Below are 12715 nucleotides of genomic sequence, written 5' to 3' on the forward strand. Positions count from 1 at the left end.
TAGTTGTGAGCTTCCATGTGTGTGCTGGGAATTAAATCTGGGTCCTCTTGGAGTGCAATCAGTGCTCTTAATTGCTGAGCCACCTTTCCAGTCACTGTGAATAGGATTTTAATAATCACATGGCCTTCATTATTTTATCATTTATGATGATTGGGGCTACAAACAAAATAAAATCAATAATTGCTTCACCTAGTGAAGTCTAGAAATGGGGGGGGGGAACTTTCAGGGTTGATCTTGTGACATAAGTTTTATTTCTCTATAATTTTATCATATTTTCTTTTTCATGCCTTATACTTTATCTTCAGAACAAGTACTATGACAGTTATGTACTATCATATAATTTTATATACCAGTGTTCATAAAAATTTATATACCACAGTATTCATGGAAAAAACGGAAAACTTTGGTTTTAAAATTTATTCTAGACTAATGAATAATAACTTTCCTTAGAAGCCACCAAGAAACTTCTTCAGTATAGGTTGCCCTGGTTGTTAGTCTTGATACAAATACTAGAAAAGTTAATGATATTGAGCCACTGCATTGTTGGTAGGTAAGTTTAGTTTCACCTAAGGCATAGGAGATACCTAAAGAAAGTTAGGTACCTTAATAAAATAATAATATTTTTATTAAGGAACGGGGAGTTAATAGATTTTACAAAAGCATGTTCCATTCCTTTACAGTGTGTTCCCTTTTATAGACAGTGTTTTCCTTTTATCAAGATAGAATGTAAAAGAATTCTAATAAAGATTTTAATATCGTGTTATGTACGTGCTTGGTGTGTATGAATGGGCATATGTACCACAGCATGGTGGTCACAGTGCATGTGTGTTATGTGTGTGTAGGTCAGAGAACAATCTTTATGTTATGGAGTAAATTGTCTCCTTCCACCTTTATTTGGTTCTGAAAATCAAACTCAAGCCATTAGGCTTTCATGGCAAGTGTTTCTACCTGCTAAACTATCTCACTGGTCCTTATAAGGGAGAATTTTTTACCTCCATGTATAATACTTCAGTTACAGATCATATTTCCCCAACTCCTAGCTAATTGTAGCTTTTGTTTTTGTTTTTTGTTTTTGTTTTTGTTTTTCAAGACAGGGTTTCTCTGTGGTTTTGGAGCCTGTCCTGGAACTAACTCTTGTAGACCAGGCTGGTCTCGAACTCACAGAGATACGCTTGCCTCTGCCTCCCGAGTGTTGGGATTAAAGGCGTGCGCCACCACCGCCCGGCTAATTGTAGCTTTGTATGTAATTTTTTTTTTTTTTGCTAGCAGCATATATTCAGAAGCATATTTCCAACAGCTTAGCCATACTATTGAAAAGAAAGTATGAGCCCCCTCTTTTCACTTTACATTGCTGAAATGTAAGCATGGTAATTGAAAACATCTTAGATGGCAATATGAGATCTATAGGTCGTGGATTATGTGATGAAAAAATGGAAAGGAAACCTGGACCCTTATCAGCTCATATTTTAATATGAGGAAAAAAATTCATTTTGGTTAAAACATGAACTGCCAGCTTTTAAAAGATTTATTATTTATTTATTTAAAAAATCTTCAAGGGTATCTTTTTTTTCTGCTCATCTCCTGTTTACAAGGCAGAATTTCATCTGTAAATTGTTCCACTACCTTGTCCTGCTTCCTTGGCATGAGCTGTGCTGGAAGCAGGCTCAAGATTCAGGGCAACAAACTTCAGCACATCTGGATTCCTGAGCACTCCATAGCCTTGCAACCAGGAAAGAACTGTATTTCTATTCACTGTTTCCCAAACCAGACCCACCTGATTAGCATGTTCAAAAATTTCTCCAGCATATTTAAAGTATTGACCGTGGTTGTGGTTTTTCAAATACCAGACATTTATCTCTTCCTTATCTTTAAAATTGTTTTCTTGCTCATGTTAATGTTCTTTCTTAATTGCATCTTAGTATAAAAACAAAAAACAAAAGCACAAATATGTGGATTTGCTGTGTGCACTGGTAGGTCCACAAAGAAAAATGCAAAAGTCTTTATGCCATTTACAGTAACCGCTCAAAATATCAAAAACTAGAAATACCATGTCTGCTCCAAGGTCAGCCACCTGGGACAATACAACATTCACTTTTTCAGATTTTTTTCTTCACCACTGTTTAACAGTGGAAACTAAAAAAAAAAAAAAAAAAAACCAAACAAACCCAAAATCTAATAGTTCAAATATATAGCAGTTACTGTGTACAGTGTGTCCCCATCCAATAACAGAATATGTTCACCCTTACCTCCTCTTTCCTTTCAGCTTAAGTGGAGGAAGGGGGACTAGAAAGTCACGTCGTAGCAATGAATCCCCTCAGAGAACTGCAATTTGCCAAGATTTTAACTGCCTCAGGGAAAATGCTACTGGAAGAAATAGTGATATCTATTTTCCAGTAAATGTGGAGTGAAAACTGTAGGAGAAGGGCTGCTTGTTGGTTCCCAGCCACCTGGCTAGCTTAGACCCAAAATAATCACACAGAAACTGTATTAATTAAATCACTGCTTGGCCCATTAGCTCTAGCTTCTTATTGGCTAACTCTTACATCTTAATTTAACCCATTTCTATTAATCTGTGTATTGCCACGTGGTCATGGCTTGCCAGCTAAAGTTCCCAGTGACTATTTCCAGCAGCTCCATGGCTTCTCTCTGACTCTGCCCTCGTTTTCCCAGCATACAGCCTAGCTTTTCCTGCCTAGTTCTGTTCTTCCCTGCCAAAGGCTCAAAGCAGTTCTTTATTCATTAACAAATAAAAGCAACACATAGACAGAAGGACCTCCCACACCAGAAAACTAATTTCCCCGCCCTTTTTTTTTTTTTCGAGACAGGGTTTCTCTTGCAGTTTTGGAGCCTGTCCTGGTGTGAGCCACCACTGCCCAGCTTCAGAAAACTAATTTCTACCTTAATTTGAGGTATAATCTCACTGTTTAAAGACACAGCTGCTATACACTTGACAAGTGTAGCAATCATACAGACTACCTGAAGGATGCCCCTAATCAGTCAGCAACATTACGATGAGCATTTTTGAAAACCCATTGTGAGTTTTTGTGAGAAGTTCCCCATAATTGGTAGTGTGGCTTCCTACAAACATGCTCTACTTGTCTAAAATCTCCTCCTTGGTTAGCATCTCATTCTTGCTTTTGTCTGCCTTGTAAACCAGGTGCCAGGCTGTGGCGGTCATAGTCCTGAGGCAGGATCCAGTGGCAAATCTCAACCTTGTCTAGCTTTTTCATCCTTGTGCTGATCTCAGAAATCATTGAACTATTCCCATTAGGACACAACTCAGTTTGGCTCAGGACTGTTGTCTTTGTGGGAAAAAATGTCTGCCATATACGCTTTCTGGTCCGGAAAACCATCCCCGTTCTTCTCAATGCCCTCTAGCATTTCCAGAACTACAATCCCCTGTTTATGTTCAGACTCCTCTGGGTGCAGACAGGAAGTGAACTCCTTCAGAGTAGCTGTCAGGTCACTGTCCTGATTTGAAGCCTTAAATCTTTTCTCATCATGTGGCAGTATCTTTTTTTATAATTTTAATTTTTTATTTTATTTTATTTTATTTTTTTCGAGACATGATTTCTCTGTAGCTTTGGAGCCTGTTCTGGAACTAGCTCTTGTAGAACAAGTTGGCTTCGAACTCACAGAGATCTGCCTGTGGCAGTATCTTTTTAAAAGTATGATGGTGGCCCTCAGCAGAGTTTCCTAGGTAGTTGATGTGGAAGCCCCCTCTGTATGCTGTGATTACCATTAATAAATAAAGAAACTGCCTTGACCTGTTGATAGAACTTAGGTAGGTGGGGAAGATGGAACTGACTGTTGGGAGAAAGAAAGGCGTAGTCAAGGACACACCATGGAGCCGCTGCTGCCTCTGGAGATAGACGTGCTGAAACTTTGCTAGTAGGCCATGACCTTGTGGTGATATACAGATTAATGGGGATGGGTTAAATTAAGATGTAGGAGTTAGCCAATAAGAAGTTAGAGCTAATAGGCCAAGCAAAGATTTAATGAATACAGTTTCTGTGTGGCTATTTCCTATCTAAGCTAGCCAGGCAGCCAGGAACAAACAAGTGGGCCTTCTCCAACAGGCACCCTGCTTATATTCTTCCCAGGAAATCTTTTTGTCTCTGTCTGTATCATAATCCTTCCAGACTTTAGCGACATTACCATAGCTGCATCTTTTCTGGACCTGGTTGATTCAAACGTTCAGTTCCTCAGTGGTGACAAACCCATTTCCATCACTGTCAACTTGATCAACAATTTTTCGCAACCCCTCTTTGCTCTCTTCCGGGCTTAGCTAATTGAAAGTCTTGGTGGCCTGCTTTCCGAGGCAGGCCTTGTGATCATACTGGCAGCTCTGATTGTCCAGGAGGCTGCCGCTTGCCCAGCTCCGTCTAGCAGCACCACACGGTCCTTGTGCCCCATGGGCTTATCCAGCAGAGCTAGTGCCAGCACCACCAGCAGCCCCAGGGCTGGTCCCAGGAGGCCACCGGGCGCCAACAGAGGGAGGGGGCAGGGCAGTAGGGGCTTGCAGCAGTGCTGCGGCTGCTGTCTCCTCCCCAGTTGAGGGACACACCCAGCTGGTGTAGGGAGACTCCAGGCTACCCCACTCATGTGCCCATTAGCCAAGGCAATGCCCGTGCTATTTATTTATTTTGATTAATGTGTATATATGTGCGCCTGAGTGTATGGATGTGTACCACTATTTTGAGACACATGAGAAATGTGAACTCATTCCAGATAGGAAACAGTACACAGACCAAAGTGCAGCTACCACCAAACTCCAACTTGGTAATTCAAGCAACCTTATTTGGGTTACTTACAGGAATGTGGATGAGGAGTTACATATAGGTGCACATATAAGTCAAAGACAGCTGCCTTGCCAAAAGCCCACCCCAGCATGAGTGGCACATGAAAGCTAGAAACCCCTGGAGCACACAGCACAACCTGTGGGCATCTTAAGAGGTTAAAGAATGCCTATTGCATATAGTTCCATTGATCTGTACCTTTTCCAGGAAACTTTGACTACTGTCTGCTTCTTCCAGGCTGTGTGTTCATTTGGTTTCAACAGTCCTTAGTGTGTGTGTGTGTGTATGTGGGGTGTATCTATATCTCTATATAATATCTATCTATCTATCTATCTATCTATCTATCTATCTATCTATCTATTATGTATCTATCTATCTATTATGTATCTATCTATCTATCTATCTATTATCTATCTATCTATCTATCTATCTATCTATCTATCTATCTATCTATCAACTTGAGGAGGGAGGAGCATAGAGAACCTGGTCAATATCAGGGACCTCCTGAAGCTATTTTAGCTTGTTTACTTCCTTAGTTTAAAGAACTTCTCTTCAGGATAGAGCATTCTACCTCCACTTAGAGAACATTTTGCTCTCTCACTCTCTATAAACATTGTTTCCTAACATAGCTAGTTGTATCACCTCCTCTTTCACATCTTCTGTCTTGAGTGTCCCTCAAAAATAGAAGGTTTTAATCTTTGAAGAAACTGCTACACAATAACACAAGCATGCAAGTGCCCACAGAGGTCAGAAGAGAGTCACATTCCCCTAGGGCTGGAGTATCTTGATGTGGGTGCTGGGGACTGTCCCGAACTGACTGAGCAGTGAGTGCTTACCACTGAGCTATAGCTCAGCCAAACTTTCACTTTTAAAACATGTCTTTTATAACAAAATGTTGTAGTGAGGAGCGGGCCTGCTTTTGGTCCCGGCCGCCCAGCTAGCTTAAACCCTGAAATAATTACACAGAAACTGTATTAATTAAATTACTGCCTGGTCCATTAATTATATCTAGCCTCTTCTTGGCCAACTCTCACATCCTGATCTAACCCATTTCTATTAATCTGTGTTCACCACGAGGTTGTGGCTTACTGGGAAAGATCCTAACCTACGTCCGTCTCAGGCCAGAGATTCATGGCGTCTGATGGACTCTGCTCTTCTTCCCAGCATCCAGTTCTGTCTTTCCCGCCTACCTAAGGTTCTGTCCTATCAAAAGGCCAAGGCAGTCTCTTTATTCAACCAATGAAAGCAACACATCCTACACCAACAAAATAATGCAATAGACTGTCCTTATCCTCCATTTTTTTCTTTTCATAATCTCATTTACTCATAGTCAATAATGGTCCAAATATATTAAGTTGCAAATTTTAGGAATTAAAAAATAAGAACCCTAAGTTTTAAATAGTATTTATTTCAGTATATTGTTATATTTTCTTTAATTTTATTATTATTACTAAATATCTTACTGTGTCTAACTTCTAAATTAAGCATTCTCATAGATTCATATGTATATAAAACAGTACTTCATACTCCCCAAGGTTTCATTCAACTACTGAGGCCTTCCAATTTATTCCCACAGATAATGGTAGAAAACTACTAATCCTTGCTTATTTTCAACGGTTTTAATATAAATTCAGTTAAGAAACTGAGTTTCAATGGGATGTTCTTCAAACTGAGGAACTTAAATGTATTCTCAGTGATCCCAAGGCTCTCCTACCCCAGGCCCATATTTGAGGTTGAATTTCCTCAGTGTTGGAGCAGCAGACATGTGGCTAGGAGCAATTCTGAATGACCCCTAAGGTTAGACTGCATTTAGTGTAGCGTTGCCCAAGTTCTTCAGTTTGTCTTTGTGGTGACTAATGCTGGATTACCAACAAGCAATACTGAATGTCAGAGGAGCTCTGAGTATCGGTTGTGGGTGACGGACTATCAAATGAGTCAAGACTAACTCGGTAAAGTCCATTTGCATCTCATCACAATTCAGATCTTGGTTATGAAGTTCATGACCCAGTTGTAGTATTTATTTCCTATTTATCCACCTAAGAACAGAAATAGGCAGAAAAATTACTGGCCCAGCTCTCTAGGTAACTGTGAAGCAAACTGATCACCTGCTTGTTCCTCATTAAAAATTTTAGCATCCAAAGACCACGATGAAGGCCGTTACCTGACTATTTCAGCTTACTGATGGTTAGTAGACTTCACTCAAACACTTAGAAAAGGAACAGATAAATACTAGGGCTAGAATGTTCCTGTGATTAACTATAGTTATGCCCAAGGATGGGAACTTAAAATGTTGTGTGATTATGAGTGAGCTGGCGCCCGACCACGTGGAGCTTTTTCGAGCCCTTTAAGGCTCTGGCCAGTTGGGGCTGCGCTGCGTTCATTTGGACATAGATACCCACACCACCTAGCGTCTCCGCCGCGCGCCGCTCTCCCCCGCTTCCCAGCAGAGAGCGATGGGATCTAAGAGCACCTAAGCGCCCCCGGCAGGGCTTGTGCCAGCGCTCCAGCCCACAGGCGCACTTGGTGCTGTGTCCTTGGCTCATGCCTCAGGTCTGGACCGCAAGCGGCAGCATCTTTGCGCGCCCCTGTTCCGTGCACCCACCCTGTCGTCAGCTCCCCTCCAGCCGGCCTGCGCGCTTGCATCAGATTCGCAGCCACCTCTTCAACCCCCAGCTCATGCCTCTGCCTCCTTGACAGCTGGAAGCAATTTTAGAGGAAAATGTCTCCTCTCCCAGCAGAGTTTGCCTTCAGGTTTAGGGACATCATTTAGGGGTTGGTTATAAGTGGTATGTGGTTGAGGGATGGGGGGAGATATTTTATAGGCTCAGGGGTGTTCTTAAAAAAAAGAGAGATAATTGGTGATGGGATAATAGATTGGTATTTGTGGTTATTGTTTTTAGACAATTATATTGGTATTGATTCTTGTATATTGATACAAAGTTAAATTATATTAAATATTGTATGCGAGTATGCTTCTACCTCTGTTTAAAACATTTTTTATGTATTGATATAGATTGTATTGGTATATATATATATATATATATATTTACTATATTGCTGTGTACATTTCTACCTCTGATCAAGATACTTATACATTGTTTACATTAACTCCTGGCTGGCAGTTGTGAGCCCACCAAAAAAGAAACAAGATGTGATTGCTTAGCTAAAAAAGGTACTGGCCATGTGGCTAATATAAATAAAAATAATGGGATAATGTAAGTTGTAAGAGTTAATAAAAAGTCTGAGATACTAGGCTAATCAGTTTATAACTAATGTAGACCTCTATGTGATTTCTTTGTGACTTAACGACTGTCAAAAGCAGGCAGGACAAAAAACTCAGTCAACAGTGAGCAAATGTTGATAGGTTTACTCAGAGTGGGGTTAATGCTCTGGTCAAACAAACAAATGCCAAAGAAGAGTTGTTTCTTTGAAGAGATTGGCAAACTCCTGGCCAAACTGAACAATAGTAGAAGAAAGAAGAGCCAAATGAATAAAATTATAAATAAAAAGGGAGAAGTGACAACAGATGCCAATGAGATCCAGAAAATCATAGGGATGCACCTTAAACACACATACTCCACTAAACTGGAAATTTTAAAGAAATGATGGATTTCTCGATGCACTGGATGCACAAAAAATTAACCAATATGAAAAAAATGTTTAAAAAAAGCTATATGCAGCAACATGGTTAAAGTACTAATTTAAAAGGCCCCCATCTAAAAGAAACCCAATATCAGCTGAATTCACTGAAGAATTCTACCAAAACTTCAAAGAACTAACACCAACACTTCTCAAGCTATTCTCCAAAACAGGAAAGGAATAAAGGCTTTCAAGATCTCTGTAAAGTCAGTAATTACCCTAGTACCAAAACCAGATAAGGATATAACTAAAACCAGAAAATTACAAGCCAATCTCCCTGATGAAATTACATATAAAAATTCTCATTAAAATATTGTGAACTGAAATCAAGATCATGTCAAATAGATCATTCATTGTGACTAAAGTTGGTTTCATTCCAGAGGTGCAGGAAAGATTAAACATCCCTCAAATTATTTATCTGGATTCCAGTTATTCCAAATCTGGACCAGAATATGAACAACCTCTTTTATTCCATCACTGTTTTTTAAATGACTTTTTCCTTATCTATTTCAGGAACAGTTACTCAGAATGAACTTTGCAGAAACATCCCCTTCAGAAGCATGCAAATGGTCTAAGGTTAAACAACTTTGGCAACTAGCATTGTGCATGTTTGTTTGTTGTTTAGCTAAGATATTAAGGGCCCTAGCAGTTGCATATGCTATAATTTCAGGAACAACTTATAATATGATAATATAGCTTAGCATATATATATATACATATATATATATATATATATATACACACACACACACAATAACTCTAAGACTGTCTTCTAGTCAGGTGGTCAGATCATAATAATGGATTATGTATTTAGTGGGGCATTCATTATATTTCTTTTCTTTTCTTTTTTTTATTAAGAAGAAAAAAAAACATAAACAAAAAACAAGTTTCCACCTCCTCCCAGCCTCCCATTTCCCTCCCCCTCCTCCCACCCTTCTCCCCCTCCTCCCATCCTTCTCCCCCTCCTTCCACTCCTCTCCCCCTCCCTCTCCAGTCCAAAGAGCAGTCAGGGTTCCCTGCCCTGTAGTAAGTCCTAGGTCCTCCCCCCTCCGTCCATATCTAGGAAGGTGAACATCCAAACTGGCTAGGCTCCCACAAAGCCAGAACATTAAGTAGGATCAAAACCCCGTGCCATTGTCCTTGGTGTCTCATCAGCCCTCATTGTTCGCCATGATCAGAGAGTCCGGTTTTATCCCATCCATGCTTTTTCGGTCACAGTCCAGCTGGCCTTGGTGAGCTCCCAGTAGATCAGCTCCACTGTCTCAATGGGTGGGTGCACGCCTCGTGGTCCCGACTTCTTTGCTCATGTTCTCCCTCCTTCTGCTCCTGATTTGGACCTTGGCAGCTCAGTCCAGTGCTCCAGTGTGGGTCTCTGTCTCTATCTCCTTCTATCACCAGATGAAGGTTCTATGATGATATGCAAGATATTCATCAGTATGGCTATAGGATAGGGCCATTTCAGGCTCCCGCTCCTCAGCTGCCCAAGGATCTAGTTCGGGACATTTGAAATGAGAACGTGTTGCTCTTGGGTCACTTCATTTTTCTGGCTGAATCTAACTCGTAGAAACTTTGTGGTCTAGCTCAAACTTAGGAATTATCCGAAGGAATGAACAGAACAATCAGTAGAACCAAGAGCCCTCTTTGTGTGTGGGGCAGTGAGGCATTAGCAGTTTGCTCTTAGCAGTTCCTAAATGGCGTGGACAGAGTTCTTATCTGCTATGTTTACTTCTGCTTCAAAAGAAAACAGAAGGCAAGCAGCCTACTCTACAGGGAGAACCCCAGCTCTCAAATGAAGCACAAAACAGCATGGGGCAGACTGAAGTGAGGTACTTGATCTGGGAGGAGTTGGGGTGGGTGACCTGAAAGTGGATATGATCAAAATACAGTTTACATGTATGAAATTATTTGTGTGTCTGTGTTGTATGTGTGTGTTTATGTGGTTCTTAGCAGGCTCCCTCCACAATTATGTCTCCATCATTTTTAAAGACTTTTTAGGGGACCACAGCCAAGGCAGCCATCTGTCTGTATGAAAAATGAAGCATGTTTTCCACCTATTTTGCACGGCAGGTCATGTGAGCAAAACAAAACAGGACCCTACTTCAGTCCAGCTGAATTAAAATCAGTGTGAAAAAGAAGGCTCAACTTAGTTGAAGAAGTACTGTAGGATGCTGGGTGTGGTGTTGCATGTCTTTACTCCCAACACTAGTTGGGTAGAGGCAGGTACATTTTGAGTGGCAGTCAGCTCGGTCTATAGACAGTTCCAGGATAGCCAGGGCTACAGTAAGACCGTCTCAAAACAGAACATCATATGTGTTACTGAGTCATAACCTAATATTTTAATTTCCACTGAAGGAAATTACTGATGGCCAATTGATCAAGGCACAAAAAATTAGGGCAGAGGCCTGGGCCACTTTGATATGATTCCAGTTCATTTTCAATGGACGCACTCAACTAGATAGACTTCTGCAATGTTCTTGCTCCCCAGTCCCGCCCTGGCAATCACACCTACCATTCCCTAGCTGAGCAGACCAGGACATAGAGATCATTCTCTGTGAAACATCAACTCCCCTCTGAGGAGATTCTCTATTTTCTCCTAATTTCCATCTGATTTTTCTTGATTCATGAGACCCTGGGAGACCACGTAGCTTCTTTGTTGGTCTGAAAAGGGAACCCAGGGAATCTCTCCCATTGTGCTCCTTTCTGGATGAGACTAACTTCATGAGTACAAATTAGTCCCTGACGATGTCCAGGAACTTCAGGGATGGGTCTGAAAGTGTAGATGATATGAAGAGCCCTGACTAGGACACAGGGCATAAGGTGAATAAAATACAGAATCAAATACGAGAGTTTTCTCTAATTTCAGTTTCAGCTTTGACTTGTTTTCCCTGTTGAGTAACTCCCTCAGTTTCTTGGTTTTCCCATTTCCCTTTAAGAGTAAACCCATCAGCCAAAGATCACAAGAAAACTATTGTGGAACAAACAACAAGGAAACACTTTAGCGACTGGAGGTCCCTCATGAACCCAGAAGTTTATTAGCATTCAGCAAATGAAATATACATTGTAACATACAGGCAGTGTATCAAGATATCCAGATGCCAGTGAGTACTAGAGATGGAGAGGTCACAATGCAGATGATTCCGTGATGTCCCAGGAATGGGGAGGGAAGCTCAGACACAGCAAAGAGCTCCACTCCCCTTTCTATACTGGAAGACAGAACTCTTACCCATGGAGTGATGATGTACTGCAGTTCCTAAAATCTTTCTCCTTCCCCCAGCCATTTTATTTAACATGACCTAAATATACATTCCTGGTTTACCCCAACCCTTCCCCACCCCCATATATAGCAGGGAAAATAAGCACCAATAGTAACAGGAATAATTAAAGCCCCCTCTTAATAAACTCAACCTCACAAATATACATGCCATGTGGATTTTCTTCTTTGGAATGATTATAGGATGGAGAAACCGTAGATCAAGCCACCCAGCCATGACTGTAACAGTCACCATTCCCCAAAGTGCCATCCTGGCTAAAGAGGCGGCTCAGCCATTAAAGGCTAAGGTTTAAAATCCAAAAGACAAGAGTTCGGTTTCTAAAAGTACCATCCACTTGTGAGCTGGAATAGGGAAGAGAAGAAGGAGGCAGGAAGGGAAAAAGATTCTCCCAAAGTAGCAAGAGGGAGTAAGGAATTACCTAATGTCTTTTGCGGACAATGTCACAATCTACTAAGTTCCTGGTAAGTACCATTCAAGGGTTTCCTCAAGGAGATAACCAATTCCTAGTGTTTCAAATATCATTGTCAACTGTCATCCCAAGTCTCTTGGTAAGAATGTAGCCCTAAGGCTCCTTTGGGGAAACTTAATACAACCAATCACACAATGTGGGCACGATGCTTTGCAAACAGAAGCAGAAACCTTAAAGGAAGGGAAAGAATAAAAAGGAAAGAGGCATGAATACTCTTCCGAATGTCGACACCCGGAGAAGGAAGGGCTCAAAAGGGAAACTTAAAGCTAAAAACATGCTGTCTGCCAGGTTGTACATGCCTGAGTTACCTGGTATTGGTCTTCGGTACCTGGGCATTGTCTGTCCTTACCGTGCAGAAAGAGAATGGATAGGGTAACACAGCCAGGAGGGAGAGGGAAAAGAGGGAGGGAGGGCCCTAGACAGTTAAGATGACATCCCTCTGCACACGCAGCAGCAACTTTTGTGTCATCTTTTTGTTGAAAACTGTAAACAGCACCGCTTAAAAATAAAATATATCAGAAAAGAACAATTGATAA

At 41.0% G+C, this 12715-nt stretch overlaps 1 pseudogene; it reads right to left on the bottom strand.

Moving 5' to 3' along the window:
• Positions 1-2989: 2989 nt before the first annotated feature.
• LOC121445066 lies at positions 2990-4605 on the bottom strand (annotated as a pseudogene).
• Between the last annotated feature and the right edge of the window lie 8110 nt (positions 4606-12715).

Source organism: Microtus oregoni, unplaced genomic scaffold (assembly GCF_018167655.1).
Source record: "Microtus oregoni isolate MIOR12 unplaced genomic scaffold, Mior012 000155F_ref0000269, whole genome shotgun sequence".
NCBI classification, from domain to species: Eukaryota; Metazoa; Chordata; class Mammalia; order Rodentia; family Cricetidae; genus Microtus; species Microtus oregoni.